Source organism: Lotus japonicus, chromosome 6, assembly GCF_012489685.1.
Source record: "Lotus japonicus ecotype B-129 chromosome 6, LjGifu_v1.2".
NCBI classification, from domain to species: Eukaryota; Viridiplantae; Streptophyta; class Magnoliopsida; order Fabales; family Fabaceae; genus Lotus; species Lotus japonicus.
In genome coordinates, this window is record NC_080046.1 from 24404100 (window position 1) to 24410576 (window position 6477).

At 38.7% G+C, this 6477-nt stretch overlaps 1 pseudogene; it reads left to right on the plus strand.

The window, feature by feature from the left end:
* Nucleotides 1-3264: 3264 nt before the first annotated feature.
* On the plus strand, nt 3265-6115 carry LOC130723986 (putative receptor protein kinase ZmPK1; annotated as a pseudogene).
* The last annotated feature ends 362 nt before the right edge of the window (nt 6116-6477 follow it).

Genomic DNA, 6477 nt, shown 5'->3' on the forward strand with positions numbered 1-6477 from the left:
TGCAAGTATAACAACAAAATCATAAGAGGTTCAAACAAACACATACTCAGTGAAACTCAAGTATTGCTTTCTAAGTCTCGGTGACTTAGACATTCAAAGAACATATGAGTTTTCTGAGTGTTAATTTGCGAACCCCTTTTCTAACCTCCAGATCGCTTATTTATAGGTCTACTTATACAACTACTGCATAGCAATTGTGCTCTGAGGCATAAACGTGTGGCTGCCAACATTCATGCTTCCATGATTTGTAGTTATCCATGTTCTCAACTTCCCATGTTTCTTTGTTTGGCTTGATGAAGGTGCTCGCCCACTTGTTAGCAAAAACTCAACCAACCTGCATGGATGATCATTTTTCGAAACATCAACTGCACACTTTAATCAATTTATCTTCTCAATGATCAGGGCCGGCCCAACCGTAAGTGAGGTCTAAAGCGAACTTTAAAGTGAGGCCTAAGTGATGCATTTTTGTCTAAAAAAAATTTCTTTATTAAATTTTTTATTTAAATTTTATTTTTCGAGCTTTTTGAGATGTAAAATCATTTATTAAATTATCATAATCTATTTGTATTGCATCCAATTTCAATTAGTTAGTACTTTACAGTCCTTTTATATTGTAGAAAAAAGAAATTTTTACTGTATTAAAACTCAATATAACCATGAAACCATCACAGCAAAGAGGCTAGAGCGTAACTACTTACAATAAAGGGAGTTTTGTCTTCCTATTGATTTTCTCTATTTCTTCTCAATGGCTAATCAAAGAAAAAATAAATTATGGAGGAGGATTCTTTTATAAAGGATATGAGAGTTTGAGAGACAAAGACTCCATTTTTTCCCCTTTGAGGCTTGGAGAGACTGAGACAGTGGCAGGGAGAGTAGAAACGTTATTAGGATTTAATTGAGAAAAAATGGGAGGTCAGAGAATAAAAGGTGAAGAAAAAGACTAGGTAACATCAATTAATTGTCAATGAAGATTGCTAATTTCTAGTAATTGTCAATTAATATTTTTTGAGAAAAATTAGGGAAGAAACAACTAACAAAGTGGCAGGTAATGGTGAGTAATAGTATTTTTTTTTATTTGAGGCCTTATTTGTAAAAATATGAGGCCTTTTTTACTTTGAAAAAAATATTTTTTGTTGAGGCCTAAAGCCCTTGCTTGGGTCGCTTGACCCTTGGGCGGGTCCTGTTAATGATATAATCGACATTGACTGTCGATAAAATGGCAACTTGACACTTAGTCAATTATTCCTTTCATGGTGGCATCATTATTATGACTTGTCGAGAAAGCACTACTTGCGACTTGTGTAGGAACTTAGCATTAAACTTCGAATTTGCTGGGTGTGAAATTTCAAGTAAACACTCCTTACATGAATTAATTTGTTTACCTCTACACCAATACTTTGGTGTATATATATATATAGATCGAGAGAGGGGGGATTATGGGTGAACAAATTAACATTAAAAAAATGAAAATGCCAAAAAAATAAAAGTTCATTTGTTTTTTTAACATGAGAAGTTCTAACAACATCTTCTTTTGAACACTTTCTTAAACACTTACTCTATGATTGGTTAAAATTCATGTGGTCTCACTAAATCAGTGAGTCTCATTTCCAAAGTGGTGGGACCCACGTGTATTTTAACCAATCATAGAGTAAGTGTTTGAGAGAGTGTCCAAAAGAGAGTGTTGCTAGCATTTCTCTTTTAACATATATATAGTTAACTAAATAACCTGATTTGGAGGTTGGGATGGAGTTTTTTGGCAGTGCTATGCTCATCTGGTCGCGTGCTATGCTCATCTGGTCGCAGTTATTTTCCTAATTTTCTTTTTCCTTTTTCCTTTTTATTTCAGGTTATTTAGACTTTAGGTCTCAGCTCTATAGCAGCTGTTGGGTGTTGCGGTTGGGTTTTGTGCTTTGCACATTTTGGGTTGTTTCTCTATTGCAGGTGTCATGTAATGTGTAGGAGCCTTTTCGGACAAACCTACTGTTGTTTTCGACTTTTATAGAGACCTCTTCTAGTTGTGGTTGGTTTTGGCGTTGCTTGCGGGGCTTTTAGAGCGTTTTTCTGGTTTTTGTTGGCTTCGTAACTGTACCCATATTGAGAGGGGTTGTTTCTCAACATTATCTATTTATATAAATATATTTATCTTTAAAAAAATATGGAAAAGGAAAAAGCAGAAGATTTAACATTGACCGGACAAAATTAAATTGACAAAAAACACAAAACAGATTGTTATGTCAACAAGAGTGCAAGGCAATCTTTTAAAAGTCAACTTTTATATCTTAAATAACCTGGTTGTTTTCTATTTGAGTTAAGCAGTTATCTACGAAGCACTTATAACTCTTTAAAATACATTTTAACAGAATCATATTGGTTACGGGAGAATATATGTAGTATATTTGATAGTTGCAGACGCAATGTCCGCAATGTGATTAATGTTTCAACTTTCAATGGGTGTTCTTTGCGGATAAACAAATCATACTGAATAGTTAATGTTTTGCCAATTAATATATACTGAGACTTGAAATTCTTGATTATGACTGCAGTGCAATGTTTTTTATCCTTATCGATCATAGTTTAAACAATTATATTATATGACTCTTCCTTTTTCAGTAATTAAAAACTAAAAACTGGAATTGTTGGCCTCCTCTCTATGCACTTATATATGAAATCAAACAAATATTATAACAAAGGCTGAAGTCTCATAAATATTGCAATATAGAATTTTGCATGCATATCTTTCTGAGTTAAGTGTCTGCAAGAGAAATTCGCTCGATCAGAGGCTTACAACAAAGAAAGTCAAAGCAGTATTTTTCACATACATGTTCTGTTTGTGTATGACAGAGAAATGAATAATGGTGTTAGAGTAACTTTTTAATTTGCTGACTATAGTCTAACCAACTGAGGTTGCAAATTTTGATCTACACAAATTCACACGGTAAAGTTGAAGGACTAAGTAAAATTGAAGGAATTATTCTAAGTGAAAATGAAAGCGGAGAGCATTTCAAAACAGATAAGAAGAAAAGATTAAGGAAATACACATGTTTTTTTTTATAAGCCAGGAAATACACATGTAATTAATTAAAAGAAAAAAAAAGGTTAAATAGACTGAAAGTGAATATCTTTTTATATGAGTTGAAGATAAAAACGTCAAGAAATCAAATCTCTAAAAAATAATTTGGCCTTTTTAAAAAAAATATAAAGTGAATAATGATTTTTTCAAGTTTTACCTTTCATTTTCCCCTCGATCATCCAATTTTTTATTCTTGCCTCTCTACGTCCATATATATTAGTGTCCGAATAAAAAATAGAACAATAATTGGAAACTGTTCCTTCTTGAAGTTCGAAGCCGCATGCAATGCATACACGCATAACTTTCTGAGTCAACTCAGCAGATAAGATTGACCGAAACTGTTTGAAATGAAAGAATGCAGCCACCACCACCACCCTATTCATCACTCACAATCACAACAACTAGTACTCTTCTTCTCACAATGAAGATAAAAACAACATCACCACTGAGAAACCACCAACACAAACGAAAATGTCATCCTCCTCTTCAATCTTCTCATTCTCTCTTGTTCTCATTCTACTTCTCCACGTTCAACCTTCATCACCATTCTCCCTCTCCGTCGAGAATCACCAAGAGGATATCATACTCTCACCCAACCGCGCATTCACCGCAGGCTTCTACCCCGTCGGCGAAAATGCCTACTGCTTCGCCATCTGGTTCACCCAACAACACCGCCAATCCGCAACCGTCGTCTGGATCGCCAACCGCGACCAACCCGTCAACGGAAAACGCTCCTCCCTCTCCCTTCTCAAAACCGGCAACCTCATCCTAACCGACGCCGACCAGTTCACCGTCTGGTCCACCAGCACCGCCTCGTTAAACTCGCCGGAGGTGGAACTTCTCGACACCGGTAACCTCGTCCTCCGTGACCGCCGCCGCAATGAAACCACCTCCATCCTCTGGCAGAGCTTCGATTTTCCGACGGATACTCTGCTTCCAGAACAGAGCCTCACCAGACACATGAAGCTCGTTTCTGCACGCAGTGCCGGTAACTTCTCCTCCGGATTCTACCAGCTTTTCTTCGACGACGATAACATTCTCCGTCTTCTCTACGAAGGACCGAGAATCTCCAGCGTTTACTGGCCGGATCCGTGGCTGGTGAGCAACAGCGGCGGCGAAACTGGATCCATTGGGAAGATTTCACTCCTCCGATAACTTCACCATGAAAGCGTGCGACTACGGCACCGTCCTCCAGCGGCGAGTCACCCTCGACCACGACGGTAACGTCCGTGTCTACAGCCGCAACGACGGTGAATCAGAGTGGTCGGTTTCAGCGCAGATTCAGCAAGAACCGTGCTTCATTCACGGGATCTGTGGTCCTAACAGCATTTGCAGTTACGATACCAGATCTGGGAGAAAATGCTCTTGCATTCCAGGGTATAGCTGGATCAACAATCAGGATTGGACACAAGGTTGCAAACCGAATTTCCAACGCTCTTGCAACAGATCTGAAGCAGATTATCAGATCCAGTTTATACCTCATGTTGATTTCTACGGTTACGATCTCGGATCGTATCCGAATCACACGTATCAACAATGCGTGGATCTGTGTTTGGGATTGTGCGAGTGCATTGGGTTTCAGCACACGTTTGCGATTGAAAATGGTTTGTTTTGGTGCTACCCCAAGACGCAGTTGCTGAATGGGCACAGATCAGAGAGTTTCATTGGATCTTTCTTTGTGCCGTTGCCGAGAAGCACTGATAACAGCCTCAATGAGCGTAACAGCTTGGTTTGTTCGAGAAATGTGGCGACGGAGCAGCTTGAGAGAGCGTATGTAAAAGGAAAGGACAATGGATCTGTGAAATTTGTGCTCTGGTTTGCGAGTGGTATTGGAGGATTTGAGCTTGTGTGCTTCCTTCTGGTGTGGTGTTTCTTGTTTAGGGATAGCGGCGGAGACGAACAAGGGTATGTTCTTGCGGCGGCGACCGGGTTTCAGAGATTCGGTTACTCTGAGCTGAAGAAAGCTACGAAAGGTTTCAGCCAAGAGATTGGAAGGGGTGCAGGAGGAACTGTGTATAAGGGTGTGTTATCGGATAATCGCGTTGCGGCGATTAAGGTGTTGCACGCTGCGAATCAAGGAGAGAGTGAGTTCCTTGCTGAAGTGGGATTCATTGGAAGGCTTAACCACATGAACTTAATTGGAATGTGGGGGTATTGTGCCGAGGGGAAGCACAGGATTTTGGTGTATGAGTTCATGGAAAACGGTACATTAGCTAAGAATTTGTCATCAAATGCACTTGATTGGAGTAAGAGGTATAACATTGCTCTGGGAACGGCAAGGGGTTTGGCCTATCTACATGAAGAATGCTTGGAGTGGATTTTGCATTGTGACATAAAGCCCCAAAACATACTTCTTGACGCGAATTACCAACCCACGGTTGCGGATTTTGGCTTGTCTAAGCTGCTGCAAAGGGATGATCTGAACAATTCGAGCTTCTCAAGGATAAGAGGAACAAGAGGTTACATGGCACCCGAATGGGTTTTCAACTTGCCCATTACTTCGAAGGTGGATGTTTATAGCTATGGAATTGTTGTCCTGGAGATGATAACCGGAAAGAGCCCAATGACGGGTATCATCCAAATCTCAGAGGGAGCAGAAATACATCACGAGAGGTTGGTGACGTGGGTGAGGGAGAAGAAGAGGAGTGGAGCAAAAGGGGCATCTTGGGTGGAACAAGTTGTTGATCCTGCATTGGGGAAAAATTATGACATGAATAAAATGGAGATTTTGGCAACGGTGGCTTTGGAGTGTGTAGCGGAAGACAAGGATATGAGACCCAGCATGAGTCAAGTTTATCAGAGGCTCCAGGCCGGGTCTTAAACATGATTCTTGATGAATGATGATCATGGCTATCACTTTCCCTGTATTTCATCCTCTATTACAGTTTCTGTTAATATAGTCTTAATATTTTCAGCTTATGTTTATAAACATAGAACATATTTTATGGCTATTTTGGGGTTGTCTAAATGACCCATGATAAAAATTGGGTTAAATCACCCATATCTATGTGTACCAATCATATTATAACATGTGTTCTTATATTATCCACCTCACTTAATTAAAATTTTTTATTTTACATTTTTGTAATATTTATTTTATTAAATACTTTAATTGTAAAATAAACCTATTAATTTAGATAATAACATAAAACTCCTTTAATTTTCTAAAAAAAAAAATAGAAAATCCCTAATTCTTCTACGCTCTTATTGTTGAGTTCTGGCCAGCAACAACCTTGCCGAGGTTGATGAGCATGGTGTTTTGACATCGGACTATATATTATAAGAGACAAAAACCCCTTTAATCATTATTCAATTTTTACGGATTAATGAAACTTTAATTTGGTGGAGGTAAAATGAGAGCAGCCTGAGAAATACTAGAGGTGTGATATAAGAATGGTAGCAGTCAA